At 31.4% G+C, this 16105-nt stretch overlaps 1 pseudogene; it reads right to left on the bottom strand.

The window, feature by feature from the left end:
• Nucleotides 1-6451: 6451 nt before the first annotated feature.
• Nucleotides 6452-7309, bottom strand: LOC147404149 (vacuolar iron transporter homolog 4 pseudogene; annotated as a pseudogene).
• Nucleotides 7310-16105: the final 8796 nt, after the last annotated feature.

Below are 16105 nucleotides of genomic sequence, written 5' to 3'. Positions count from 1 at the left end.
TTTTGTTCATAGTTCTATATCATATTACTTATAGAAATCTCCAATTTTACAAAATTCAAAAAACAGTGAAATAGATCAAAACTCTGTCGGAATAATGGAAGAGATAGAGAAGTGCAAAGAGTCTGTTATTGAGAGGAAGAAAATGTTGGAGGAAGAGAAAGAAAGTTTTCAAGAAGCCGCTTACACCATTCTACATATGCCAAACAACAAAGAGATCAGTTGAACTACATAAGGTCCAACATTTTCACTACTACTTTTACTATCTTCATCTAAGGCTTTTTTTTTCCCCCAATATTATTCTTGTACATAGCAAACAAATATGTTTTCTTTCTCTTTTCAACAAAATGAAGATGTGATCATTACCTCTTAAAGTACATTATTCATCCACTTCCAAGCCATCGACCATGAGAATTTTATGCCCCGTTTTTTTTGTTTTTCTTTGGATCCATCAAATGGACACTCTTAATTTTTGTTGTTGTTGTTAAATGTAGACTATTGAAAATAAACGTTGTTCTACAAAACATGCGCAATTAACTATAATTATGTTATTTTACTGTAATTGATACTTTCGCAAGTTAACATGATAAGCAATTACAGCCCCCAAGATATGAAGGCTTAAATGTTTGCATCATTAATCCATTGTTGTTCAGGTGCTTTTGGTGTATTGGTTAGTCCTTATCTAACAGTTTTAGACCCGACACAATGTCTGGGGTTCGTATTCAAAAGTCGGGAAAGGTCTATAAGGTGGGCAGTTTATTTTTGGTTGGTGTTTGTGGTATCATCACTTGAACTTCTGACCTTTCGGTTAAAGTGTTGAAGTATCTTCCATGAAAGCAACCCAATGACGATGCTATAAGGGCAGTTGGATCCATATATGCCACAACGGCCTCCTTAGAAGATCTACACCCAACTAACTGAATGTAGACAAAAACATACTAGAAATTGTAAGAAGACTTACAAAATTAACACCATGATTCCTGATAGCAGACCCAATTCTGAAGGTTTCATTGTATATCTCCTGATATGATTTCCATACATATGGATCCACCTGTGAATTTAAATTTCAATTTAATTTGTACAGCTTGTTCTTTAGTTTTCCAAATCAAACCCATGGCCTCAATTGAGGTTTCAATGATGTTGCAACATGACCATTGCAAGGCCATGGATATCAAGTGATTTCTTTATAGTAATTAATAACACAACATATGAGTAACTATGATTTTGGTATCTAGATTGCAAAAGAAAATAACCCAATTGTACCTATCCATTAACAATCTCACGGCAACCAAACATTCTGTTTTTTGGGTTCTTTTCAATAGAACGACTACAAGGATGGGAACGAGATTCATAAAAGAAAATTTAGAAAACATGAAGATGAATATGCAATGTCTACTGATTTGCTAACATGTAAAATACAATAGAGAATAATTGAGAGAGTCCTACATTTGAGGAGTACCTAGACGGGTCCCAAACGACATCACCAAATGCACGGTCGTGATTTGTTGTTAATAACACACCTAAAATTCGTCGTTTTCATTGTAGCAACGGATGCAATCCATCGCTTAAAAATGGCTGCTTAAAACAGTAGTTCTTTCTGCAAAATCAGAGTCACAAATTACCTATTATGACATAGTGAAAGGTTGCCCATAATAACTGACAATAAATTTAATTTTTTTAATTGAAGAGCAAAGACGTAGTAGTTGAATGTTCTCCCACACATTGTTCAAATTAGAGAAATAATTAATCATACCATGACGTCCTAAAGAGAAACATAAATGTACTCCAAATCCCCTTTGCAAGATCTCCAAGGCCTTTCTTAATTGTTTTTTTTTTAATAATGTTTCCATATAGTTTTTAACAAATTATTGGAGTAGAACCCATCATTCATTTTATTCGAATTATTCATAATTCTTTTCAATATTTTAGAATTTTTTGGAACACATCTTAAGGGTTATGATTAAGTGGGGACGGTTAACACTTTAAGGATGACGACGATACACATTAGAACAACATGTTTATTTGTAATATTATCGAACTCTCATCATATTTAACTTTTCGTGATATTGTTAACAAGCACATTATGCAACTCATGTTCTGATGTAATTTAATGAAGGAGATATTCCCTAGTTTTGAAAGTATAAAAGAAAATATTATATTAGTGAAAATTTCATTATAATTTAATGATTTAAGGTAGAATTTCGTATTTTATCCATTTGATACATCTCTATTATAGATTTTTGTGAGTCTAGTTGACGATCGTGTATAATTTTATCAATCAATATCGTTCAATCAGTTGACGCATTTATTAATTAGTGGAAAGATTAAGAAAAATAAAATTAAAAATAAAGGCGTTCGAGAAAATGTACAGATAGCTTCAATAGACAATAAACTAAGAGAAAGTTCATTAAAGGGATTTGGACAGGTTCAATGAAGGTTGATTATAGTCTCAAATAAAAGAAATATAAAAGTAGAAGGTGCAGATACAATAAAAGGAAGGCCAAAGAAAATGTGAATTAAAACGACAAAAATGGATGAAGGAACAAGTTTCGTTTAACAAACCCCAAATCTTTGGGATGAGACTTCGATAGTTTGATTACACAAATCTCAAATAATCCTGTTTTTTGAGATGGTTAAGAAGATGAGATGTATTTGGATCAAGGAGCATTGCAGAACCAGGCCCAACCCACTTTTCGGAGGATTAGGCTTTTGGATGTTAACTAAGTCCATTTAAATCTCCAGACTGGGCCTATTTTTAAAGTACTAAATTGAGTAGCTTATTGGCTAACAGAACCCAGCCCATCTCTCTCTCTCTCTCACAGACACGCATTTTGGTGCCCCTTGGTCCAAGCCCATCCCCATTCAATTTGGTTGGATCGTCGTACGTTTATTAAAATTAAAAAAAAAAAAAAAAAAAACATTAAAAGTTCTTTGGTAAATTATCATGGCAAGAAAGAAGTTCCCACCTCATTCAGTCTGAGAACTAGTATTCTGATCTTATTTGTGTGTGTATCTCAGGATTATCCTGAACAAGATAATCACGATGACTACGAATTAAAAATGAACGACGGTTGGTTGAGAGTTGATTGATGACATAATAGAAGAGTGCATGCTTGATTAAGAGAAGACTAAACATAAGGAGAGATACCACTAACAAATTTGGACTCGTGTTTGAATATGCATAGAACATTCCTAATATAATCAACTTTTGTTGGAACAACGAATGATGATTATAATTTGATAAATAAAAATGATTTTGACAAATTATGATCAATAAAATCAAGAATTTGCAATTATTATATAAAGGAAGAATTCGAAAGACAATGCACGCAATTTTCTAATATTGATTATGTTAATTTGTTTTCAAAACCTCAATAGGAATTCAAATCCAGCTACGACTGAATAATTTACCAAAACACATTTACACTAAAAAAAGAATTTTATTTTAATAATTTATATAACTTTAAATTTTGGAATCTTTTTTATTATATTAATTTTAGATTTTGGTACGAGAATAACGTTTAGCATCTCTAATATTTTTAGAGAAACTAACAGAGTCACTGATTTCGTGGTCTTCTTCTTATCCTGGATAGTGAATTAAAGTTGAGATTGAATCTAGCCTAATGTATCATTGAAAATGATAGGGATAACTGGGTGTGGTACTGTAGGTTCTAATGTCTTGTTATTCTAATCTTTATCATATTTATGATTGGGGAATCTGTCTAACCCGAATTTCCCTACAAAAAAAAGAAAATGAAAAGGATAACAGAGAGCTGCTTTTGGCACCCCAGTTTTTACTTAATTGGGTTGGCATTAGAAACTTTGGTGTGGAAATAGTAGCTCTCATTATTTATAACACCACAATTAAAGATTAAAACACACTATTCAAACGTTACAAAGGTTTGCCTCCAATAATGATTTTAACATTACAAAACATTATAACTCTCATTCAGAAACCCCCCCCCCCTTCCTTACCCAAAAAAAAAAAAAAAAAATAAATAAATAATTGAGCAAGTTTCTATGGGGATGCCACTAAAAAAATATACCATCTCTTAGGCTATGTTTGGATTGAGAGAAGTGGAGAGGAGAAACTCATTAAGAGAAGAGAAAGAGAAATTCAATTTCTCTCCACCATGTTTAGATTGACAAGAGAGAACTTGAGATAATTTTGAAATTTTAAAATACCTTAAAAAGATATTTAGGGGACAGAGTTGGAATTATAATAAGATTTCTTTTCATTTCTCTCATCTTCTCTCCACTTTTGAAGAGAAAGAAAACTCACACATCTTTCTCTCCAATTCTTCTCTCCCCACTTAACAATCCAAATAAGAGAAAGGGAGAGAAACTCATTTATTTTCTCTTCTCTTCTCTCCATTTCTCTCATTCCAGACACAGTCTTAGTATTGCAGTAAGTGACACCAATTATTTTGATAAGAGTCGTGCTAGGGTGACACACACGGAGACACAGTGGTGACAAAATGATGTGGTGTTGTGCACATTACCATAAATGATTTTTCATGAGATACAAGTAAATAGCATCTACAATTATCTGCATGCCATCACATTATTTTTGTCACCCTTGTGTCTCCGTTTATGTCATTCCAACATTTTCCTTTTGATAATTAGATGTTTTTCAAGAGTTGAATGTTATTTATCATAAAAGATGTAGGGGTGTCAATGGTACCCATTTAACCGAAATCGGAACTGAAAACCCCGGTTCCGGATCCCTTTTTATTAGAATCGATTAGAGCCGGATCTAAAATGGAACCGAACCGATAAAAATCGAAACTATTTGGTTCCAAAATAAATGGAATCGGAATTGAACCGCGAGTACCCGGAACCAATTTATTTTGTCATTTATTTCCATACTATAGAAGATTTAAGGTATTTTTTATTTCAAAATAAATGCATGTTATATACAATTCTTCAATTTTTCGTATAAATTATCGATTGAAGCTTAAAATGAGTTATTCTTCTAAATTTTTTTTACTTTTAACAAAGATAAATTTTTTACTTAAAAAAAAATCATTAATTTGTATCGTTAGTATAACAAATTACAACTAAATTAATAATTTTATTGATAATATGTTAATTCTTTGTAATAATGATTTAAAATACTTTTTTTCTCATTCGATTCTTGAGAATCGGAACCGATGGGTACTCGTGATTTTTGGCGATTTCTATTTCATTTATTTTGAAATCATACTTAGAACTGACAAGAACCTGAACCGAACTAATATTAATGATTATGATTCTAAGTTTCTTAGGAACTGAACCGGAACTGACGCATTCACACCCGTAAAAGGATATGCGTGGCTGCCACAAGGCCCCATCCGTTATTATATATCTCTTATTTTATTTCAGCACTTCCCTTACACTAAAGGAAATTATCTTTAAAATGCCAAAATCATTTCTTAAAAAACAAAGTAATACTAATTTAATTGGAAAAATCTGGGGTGACATTGGGATTTATTACGATTCTCACATTTCCAACATAGCCATAGATGTGTTTCCTTGAAATACAAGTAAAAAGTATTTATGATTATCTATGCACCTCCACGTCAGAAATGTGAGAATCACAATAAATCCCAACGTCACGCAAGCATTGCTCATTTTAATTTAATCATACTTGACATGCAGGGCCCTCCACCTTAAGGCGACTTAGGCAGTTGTCTAAGGCCATGGTTGAGACAAAGCACCACCCCACCCAAAAAAAAAAAATCCCTAAAAAGAAAACTATTAATTTGATTTTAGTGTGTGAGTAAAGTGTGCATCAAATTCATGAGACAGTGGTCCCAAAAGAGTAATCTCACTTTTCCAATAAGAGAAAAGTAATAAAGTCTATATAGTCACTCAACTCCAAGATGTACATGATCCTAGCTCTTTTACTTGTTGATTAAAGACAGTGCATGATTGCTGAGAAAACATGTTTTAAAAATAATTCCTAGGAAAATGTATACTTGGGAAAAAAAATTTGTCAAAAAAATTACCATTATTTGATTGCACTTAGGAATATGTTAACAATTAGAGCTAGTTAGATTAAGTTTTGGGGGTTAATGAAATCATTGGAAAATTTCCTACCTCGGCGAGAAAATTATTTTTCTGCAGCCAACTCATCTTAGCACCATTGTGAGCAAGATGAGACTTTGTAACCGTGATTATTTTGTTCAGACATTAACTCTTTTTTAGAAATCTAGAAAAAAAAAAATCTTTTAATTATCTAAGATTTTGAGATCACTTGTCCAAATCCTCTCGTGATCATTAACAAAGGAGATAGAGATTTAAAACCACGTTTCCAAATGATTTTCCCATGCAATTATCAAAAGTCCTCATCTAAATCGTAAGATCGAGGAATTGAGAAATTAATATTTTACTTTCTTTTTCTCTTATTTCTACTCAATTATTTATAAGTAATTTGAATAAAAGCAATAAAAATAATGGTAATAATAAGAAATTAAAGAGAATTATACAAACTTTGAAGTTTGCATTTCATCACATACCCAAAAGGAAAATTACAAGTAAGTCCACCTCTTCCTAATAACCTTATATTTAAACCCTACTTGTATTACAAGTTACAGACCACTAGACCCAATCAACTTTGTTAACCCAAATGTTATAGCCATAGCAAACCAACCTCCAATCAAAACCCTAAAACATGCTTTCCCCATTGGTGCCCTCCCCAACACTGCCCCAACTCCTCCAAACACCAACAGTCCTAAGCTTACAGCCAACCCCACCACCACCAACCTCACCTTATACTCCTTTATAAACGCCGCCGCCAGTAAAGGCAACATTGCCCCAACTGAAAATGCTAAGGCTGACGCCGAAGCTGCTTGCACTGGACTTGGCAACCTCTCCCTTTCCTCGTTCTCGTTGGAATTGTTCACTTTATTTTCTCTCTTCATTTGAGCTAACTCGATATCCAATTGCGAGTAAACAGACACGAATTCACCTATAGCCATACTACAAGCCCCTGCGATAAGCCCCGCAAACCCGGTTAGGATCATGGACTTGACATCTTGTTTAACAGCTCCCACACCCATCATTAATGACGCGGTGGAGATTAACCCATCGTTAGCTCCGAGGACAGCAGCTCGAAGCCATTGTGCCCTTTGGGTATAGTCGAATTCCTTCTCTTTGATGTCTGGGCTTGCTTGTGATTCAACATCGGTGTTTGGGATTGATAATTTGGTGTCGGTAAGTGATAGCTGGGTTTGAGTTGCCATGAATGAAAAAGGTAAGTGAAGAGTAGTAGTAGGAAGGATTAAGGAAGGGATTGAAGAAGTTGTTGAAGGCTTGTGGAAGACACACGCCATGAAGGGTATTTATATATGGAGAGATGATCAACTGTAGAGTAGAAGTAGATAGTGATGGGCACAATTGGAGGAAAAAAGTTGTGGGCATTATTTGATGGATTATACATCTTCATGCCGGTGGTATCTACGTAAGTATTTTTGGGTGAAATTGTATTCAAGGGAAATTACTAAATCAATTATGCATTTTGCCAAAGATGACTGAATCAGCCATTTTTTTAATATAATATCTGATGCACCAATTTTGTATAGACAATTTGAGGGATTTGCAATTGTGCCCACAGGTTGAATGTTGTGCCCATAGGTTGAATGTAGTTTCACAGGAATCATAAGTAGGTAAATAGAAAATGATGTGTTATACATCAGATTATTGTTTCTATAATAAAAAAAATACAAAATTGAATATTGCATGGGTTGAACATGCGAGGTGGCAACAAGTGATACAAGTTGAATCTAGCCATTGGAGGGAATTGAAATTAATCCCTCCTCGGTTCATATATAACGCTCGTCAGTGATGGATTGGTAAGGTTAGAAACCTATAATATTTTCTTTCTATAAAAATAATTGTATGTGTAGAAGGAAAATACATACATGAGATAATAGCTGCAGTTCGAACATATTTTTACTATAGCCCCACATGATCTGTGATCTGGTCTCTTTCTCGGGACAAATTTTATGGTTCTATTTCTTATAAATGTATGATCATTTTTGTTAAAAGGAGGTTAAATAATGTTTTTCAAAATACATTTTCATAAAACACTCTTATATTTTTGTAAATATCAAATATAAGGGGTATTGCATGTACTCAGGCAATTTGGACTAGATATGGTGCTCTAAGAGGCCAATTGCCTCATCCTGCTAGTCGGACCTACAGATCCGGAACCCGTCTTTAAAAAAAATTAAATAAATTTAAAAGTGAAGTGATTTATTATGTCTAATCTCCAATATCATAATTTTGTATTTCATAAATGTTCGTAAAAATTAATCATAATTATCTTTCATCAGTAAAATTAATGGAAAGAGGATCCTATACCTTACAGGATTATTTTGAAGTACTGTGAAAATTAGAAAAACCTCCCTATGTTACTCTTTTAGTATCTCTCTATTGATTCATCACTTAGCACCATTTTTTGTTCACAGCAAATCCGGATAATCTTTTCACTCCAAGACCCACTTTTTTTTGTTGCATTAGATATCAAGTTAGGGAAGTTAAGTAGCCCGAAAGATTATAATAAAATAGAACATAAATTTTCGAGGGATGCTAAGCAAGTAACACTTAAAAGAGTTTGGCTGTGCCGTACCTTATTTAGGGTTAAGGGGGTAAAAAAGGAAAGATAATAAAACTGAGGTTCTATTAGAAAACGTGAGGAGATAATGTAATATATAAAGTTGGAGAGCCATTATTTGATGGATTATACATCTTCATGCCGGTGGTATCTACGTAAGTATTTTTGGGTGAAATTGTATTCAAGGGAAATTACTAAATCAATTATGCATTTTGCCAAAGATGACTGAATCAGCCATTTTTTTAATATAATATCTGATGCACCAATTTTGTATAAGACAATTTGAGGGATTTACAATTGTGCCCACAGGTTGAATGTTGTGCCCATAGGTTGAATGTAGTTTCACAGGAATCATAAGTAGGTAAATAAAAAATGATGTGTGATTATACATCAGATTATTGTTTCTATAATAAAAAAAATACAAAATTGAATATTGCATGGGTTGACCATTCGAGGTGGCAACATGTGATACAAGGTGAATCTAGCCATTGGAGGGGATTGAAATTAATCCCTCCTCGGTTCATATATAACGCTCGTCAGTGATGGATTGGTAAGGTTAGAAACCTATCATATTTGCTTTCTATAAAAAAAAAATTGTATGTGTAGAAGGAAAATACATACATGAGATAATATCTACAGTTTCTAGCCCCACATGATCCGTGATCTTGTCTCTTTCTCGGGGCAAATTTTATGGTTCTATTTCTTATAAATGTATGATCATTTTTGTAAAAAGGAGGTTAAATAATGTTTTTCAAAATACATTTTCATAAAACACTCTTATATTTTCGTAAATATCAAATATAAGGGGTATTGCTTGTACTCAGGCGATTTGGGCGAGATATGGTGCTCTAAGAGGTCAATTGCCTCATCCTGCTAGTCAGGCCTACAGATCCAGAGCCCGTCTTAAAAAAAAAAAATTAAATAAATAAAAAGTGAAGTGATTTATTATGTCTAATCTCCAATATCATAATTTTTTATTTCATAAATGTTCGTAAAAATTAATCATAATTATCTTTCATTAGTAAAATTAATGGAAAGAGGATCCTATACCTTACAGGATTATTTTGAAGTACTGTGAAAATTAGAATACCTCCCAATGTTACTCTTTTAGTATCTCTCTATTGATTCATCACTTAGCACCATTTTTTATTCACAGCAAATCCGGATAATCTTGTCACTCCAAGACCCACTTTTTTTTTTTTTTTTGGCATTAGATATCAAGTTAGGGAAGTTAAGTAGCCCGAAAGATTATAATAAAATAAAACATAAATTTTCGAGGGATGCTAAGCAAGTAACACTTAAAGAGTTCGACTGTGCCGTACCTTATTAGAGTTAAGGGGGTAAAAAAGAAAAGATAATAAAACTGAGGTTCTATTAGAAAACATGAGGAGATAATGTAATATATTAAAGTTGGAGAACTATTATTGAAAGGGGTAAAAAAGTAAATACAGTAAAATGGGAAAATATTTTTAGAAAAGAAGAGAAGATGAAAGATAATAATGTTAAAAGTAATCCTAGCAAGAATAAATCTCAACCCTACTTTATGTGGGGGATGAAAAGAGTCGGGTCCATTATTGTGTTTTATTATATAGAATTTATAGATATATTAACACAAAAGCATGTGTTTTGAGATGATTATTTACGTAAAGTATAACTATTTTTCTTATCTTCATAGGGTGGGGTATTTTTTCAAGATAATTAAATCATAATATAAAAAATAAAATAAAGTGAATAAGTTAAAATTTTAATTAAAAAAATTATTTAAATCTTATTGGAAGTGGTTTTAGACCACCACTAATGAACAAAAAGAAGAATATATTATTGTTAATAAAGAGACTTCAAGGAATCTCATCTTAGAGGATCAGAATATGCTTCATTTGGAAAATATAGAAAGAGACATGCTTATTCATGTCTAAGCCTCTAGAGCATTGCAAATAAAACGAACACCACTTGTCAAAACTCTTCCCAAGTGTGGCAGTATTCTTATTCCAGATTTTGATTTTGGATTGTCAAAATCAAATTATAGAAGCTTATTTTCAAATTTTGGAATCATATATATAGGACTGTTTCTTGAAATTTATTTTAGAATAAAAAATTAGAATCCATATCTCAGTTGCTTAGCATATTTATATGGTACTTGTGATCTGAAGTATTATGAACCTTTGTGTAAATTTTTTATTTTAGTTGAAAAACAATAAATGGATTCCAAAAATGCAAGAATCAGATCCTTTTCCAATTCCTAATTTTAGTCTATTCTTGATCATACTTATTGGAGAATCATTTTTGGAATGTAACATCGAATTCTAAAAACATATTATTGGATTCTATAATCTGAATGAGACACTTTCGTTTTGTGTTTTTTCAGTGCACTATATTAATAAATGAAATGTACACCATGACCGAACCCGTAATATTATATGTTTGGGATAACTTTTTCCTCAATTTTGTAATTTATATGGATTGTAAATCATAGTAAACTCGTTTTAGGGCTTCTATGAGAAGATTTTCAATTTAATTACCAAGAGGAAGTCAGATTGTAACCTCACTTGTCATCGGGAAGGGATCTCATCTTCGTCCAGAGAAAGTAGGCAATATTGCCAAACCACGTAAATTCTAGGATTTCTATATTTCCTATATTTTGATTTGCACATATTTTGTTAATGTTACCATTGTTTCTTGAGACCTTTTTCTACGTCCCCAAAGTTCTGAAAGAGGGAAAAAAAGATTCAGAACGTGATTGACCATAGGGGACATTAACACACTTATTGTAACATAATATTACTTTAGAAATAATTGAATGGAGCAAAAAGACGTTCAGGGACGTAATTATTTTTGGGATAAGATGACTTTACATTAAGACAATGATGAGTCGAAAAGAAATTGTACAATGTATATTATGATATAAGCATAACAGACAAAGGTAGAACACCAATCCCAAGGATCATCGATCAGATATATAGAGGATTTGTAATGGCCACACCAGCCCTTTACTTGTCACTAAAAGTCTAACATCCAACACAACAATAGTAAAGATTTATGGTGTAGCTCCAGAAAATTGTCAAATAAAGAATGTTTGGATTTGATTGTATTCTTTTCTAACCTTTTTAATTCTAACAAGGAAGAAAAGCAATCGTATTTAGAGACGTAGAAGAGAAGTTATAATAAGTGGGGGCGTTTAGAGAAATATTTTTATATATTATATCTAAAGAGAGAAGTTGGATTGCTGAGTAGGAAAGCACACACTGATTAGTAAATGGGAGGGAGTGTGCAATCCACACTACCGCCACCACCCACATTATCTGTTTCAAGTCTCCATTTTCTTTTCAACCTCCCACTAAAAGCTAGAGCTGTCAATGTATCAGATCAGACCCAGTATCTTCCTTAAATTTTGTTGGTCCATTTTGGTATCTTATTGGACAGTTTTGGATTAATTATATTAGATAATAAGGTCTTAATCCAATAATCTGAGAAAACAGATAATTTTTATTATATATATTTATCAAAATTAAAAGATATTTTTTATAAGACAACAATAAGTTCAATTATGTTTGTGAAGGGGAATGTTGGACAGTCCAAAGCATCATGTTAATAGATTGAGTAACAGAGACGAATGAAAGTACTTTTTGTTAGCTAAGTTGGTTCAAGTCTAAGTGTTAATATCACGACTTGGATTTAAAACTAAATCCTAATCGCTATTATGTTTGCATATAAAATAAAAATATAAAAAAAGAAATAAAAGAGAAAGGGAAAAAAAAAAAAAAAAATGAAGAGTAAAATTCATATGGAAACATTAAAGAAAGATCAATTACAATCTCAATTAGAAGAACTATACAAAGTTGGTGGTTCTAAAAGTAGATGGAGACCTAAAACAATATGAATTAATGTAGTGGAAATGGATACGGTTGAACACACTTTCAAATGTGGCTCCAAAAACAAATTGAAAAGAGAGGTGATTAAAACAAAAATTAGAATAAAAAAGAAAAAGGAAAAGATGAAGAAGCATTCTCTCTAAAATTTTCTATGGTCAAACATACTATAAAAGTAATGTTTTTGAGAAAAGTTTTTCATTGCCTTTCCTCTTATACCTTTTTTCCAAAAATACCCCCTATAACTTTATAAATTACTTTTATCTTCTCCCATTTTTCAATGGTACCCTTCCAATTTTTCTATTTTTCATCTTTTATCCCCTTAATCTCAAAAAGGATGCATGTGCCTTAGACGTAGGCAAACTCTAATATTTTTACAATGAGAGAATAGTGGAATACTCTAATCGACTGAAATCGATATCAAATAAACTTTTAAAATATCATTAGATAGATCTATTAATAATATATATGTACTAATATAATGAGAGAATAACGAGTATTACTAATCAAAATTAATATTAAATATTTTTTTAAATTATAAAAGTACTCTTCAAAAGATCTATTATTTCATTCTAAATAATACATATATATTATTGTAATAAGAGAAGGGTGAGTATTATTAATGGAAATCCACATAAAATCATTTTCTAAAATATAAAAATATGCTCAAATATATCGATTAATACACTTGAAATAATCCACCTCAAATAGTTTTAAAAAATCATAACCTTATAAGATCAGACCCTTACTAGAAACAAAATCCTTGATCCATATCAAAATTTATTGCATTGGGTTTGATGAGTATTGTTAATGAAAATCCACATTAAATCTTTTTCTAAAACATAAAAATATGCTCTAATTTATCGATTAATACACTTGAAATAATCTACCCCAAATACTTAAAAAAAAAAAAAAAAATCGGATCCTTATAGATCGGACCCTCATTGGAAACAAAATCCTTGACCCATATCCAAATTTATCGAATTGGAATAAATTGGGTTTGGGGTATGATCCAATCCATTTTGAGACTATGGTTTGAACTGTTTGGACGCATGAAGCATAAGCACAGAATTACGGTGTGCCATGATGCAATTGAATGTCATGGAAAAGTGAATCCACAAGGTCGACAACTTGGAAGCAGGACAAATCAAAACAACTTTATATCTTATTATCTTCCTCCAATATTGTGATGGTCGACACGATGGTCCACATTTCCTCTTAATTTTATTTTTTTGATATAAGTATTTTTGGATTTTTTGATAATTACATAATTGTACTCTTTAAATTACATTCTTTATCTTTGGTACAAGAAATCAATCATGTCTGCCATTTAAAACCATTCTTTTGTTAAAGTATGTTTCTGCAAATCATTCTCACCCATTTTCCATGAGCAATCCCTAATGGTTGCATTGGAAAATTGGTAGGAAAATAATTTTCTTGAAAAAGGTCATTTGCAGATATTATTTACTTTTACAGGAAACCCATTTTCCTCAAGAGAGTGATTTTCCGTCTTGGTAGAAAAGTGTTCTCCAATCTTTTCCCTAGAAAAATGATCATAATTTTTCTATGGAAAAATCCAAATACCAACGATAATTTTCTTCTAAAGGTGATTTTCTGTATGGGAAAGAAAAAATTCTTGTTTGACAAGCCGCTATGACTAACATGGTGACTTGACAAATTCGTTGCCCACACCACCATAAACTTGCAAGGAAATATTGACGTTGAAACATTGAATATTTAATATTGTCTTGAAATATTTAGGTCAAAACTTTTGACTTAATGTTTCTTTCTATCAAGGGGTTGTGTTGGTGGATCTTACGAGTTGGCATTTCTTAGCTCCTAGTCTTGTTGCCGACTTGGTGGACCATTTTGTATTGAAATAAGATTTTAAACCTTGATCTAATTAAATAGACAAATTTCTCAAGCTTCACCATCAGGAATTGACTTCAATTCTTTGCTAATCCAACCCGATCAAAAGCTCATCAAAGATATACCCATGAAACTCACCAATCCAAAATGATATGACCCTGGTGGAAGCTCATCAAAGATTTATCCAAAATTTTGATCTAATTATAGTCCTCGAGGATTGGGATTCTCTACCAAACCTCCATTACCATTTTCCAAGACGGAATTTAGAATTATAACCTGGAATTCCTTAATTAGTTCCGTGCCTCCGAACTTTCTAGGCATTTGCATCAAATGCTATCTTATTAAATATGAACCTTCATCTTCGAGTCTCTATAGTTCCATAAGCAATCTATTTGGAAAATTTTCACCACATATATGCCTGGCCACAGCGGTAAGAATTCACTTTGAATGGGACATACAATAGATAGGCAAGCACAATCTCATGTACCTTGTCCCCATTATCCCAAGGATCGAGATAATGGCATCATCAACAAATTGGAGATGATAACATAGCATATGCTATTTAAACAAAAATTGGAAATAAAATATTGAAGATGATCTTAAACTAGTATCCTATGTTCAATTTAGGGATGTACATTCAAATAAACCCGACCCATACCGAAATATGTTGGTCCAGGTTATGATTCCAAATGTTGAAACTAAACCCAGACTAAACTGATTCTTTTGAGTAAATTTTGGGTTCAGCCTGGGTAAATCCACTTTTTATAAGTGGGTTTAGGAGGAATTGAACCTAAGACCTCTTATACAAATGGAAACAAATCACAATTCCTTACTAAAAGCCAAGAGACTTGTTGTGTCAAATCATTTAACTATTAATATATTATAATAACTTATATTTATAAACATATATAAATATAAACCTATAAGTTTTTATAAACATATATTATAATAATTCACATGTATAAACATATATATTTATATTTATGTAATCATATAATATAACTTATATTCATATACATATAAATTACATAACTTATAAATATACACCTACATAACTTATAAACTACAAATAACTATATATATAACTTAGATATATTTATATAAAAATTTTATTTTCATAATTATATAAAATATAAACTATATAACTTTTAAACTATAAATAACTATATAATATATATTTATATAACTTTTAGATATATATATATCAAAACATGTCTGATACGGTCTGGATATGAGTAAGTTTTTATATAATATATATCTAAGTTATATATATAGTTATTTGTAGTTTATAAGTTATGTAGGTGTATATTTATAAGTTAAGTAATTTATATGTATATGAATATAGGTTATATTATATGATTACATAAATATAAATATATATGTTTAAAAATGTGAATTATTATAATATATGTTTATAAAAACTTATAGGTTTATATTTATATATGTTTATAAATATAAGTTATTATAATATATTAATAGTTAAATGATTTGACACAACAAGTCTCTTTATATATAGGGGACGGTTCAGCAGTCATAAAGTTTGTCAAGTTTGGTGCCAAACATTTTTCAAAATATGAGTTAGAAGCTTTGAAACGAGCTGGTTTTTTGTGAGGATGATCTCTATGATGAGGAGATCATCCTCACAAAAAATCAGCCTATTCCAAAACTTCTAACCCAATCAAACGTGATTTACAAAAATTGGACGGTCCACGATTCTTCAACTTGTAAACTAGGGTTACAAGTTTCAAAATGAGTTGATTTTTTGTGAGGATGA

Source organism: Akebia trifoliata, chromosome 4 (genome assembly GCF_017979445.1).
Source record: "Akebia trifoliata isolate Shusen 1 chromosome 4, ASM1797944v1, whole genome shotgun sequence".
Lineage (NCBI taxonomy): Eukaryota > Viridiplantae > Streptophyta > Magnoliopsida > Ranunculales > Lardizabalaceae > Akebia > Akebia trifoliata.
This window is presented reverse-complemented; position numbering and strand designations above follow the sequence as displayed.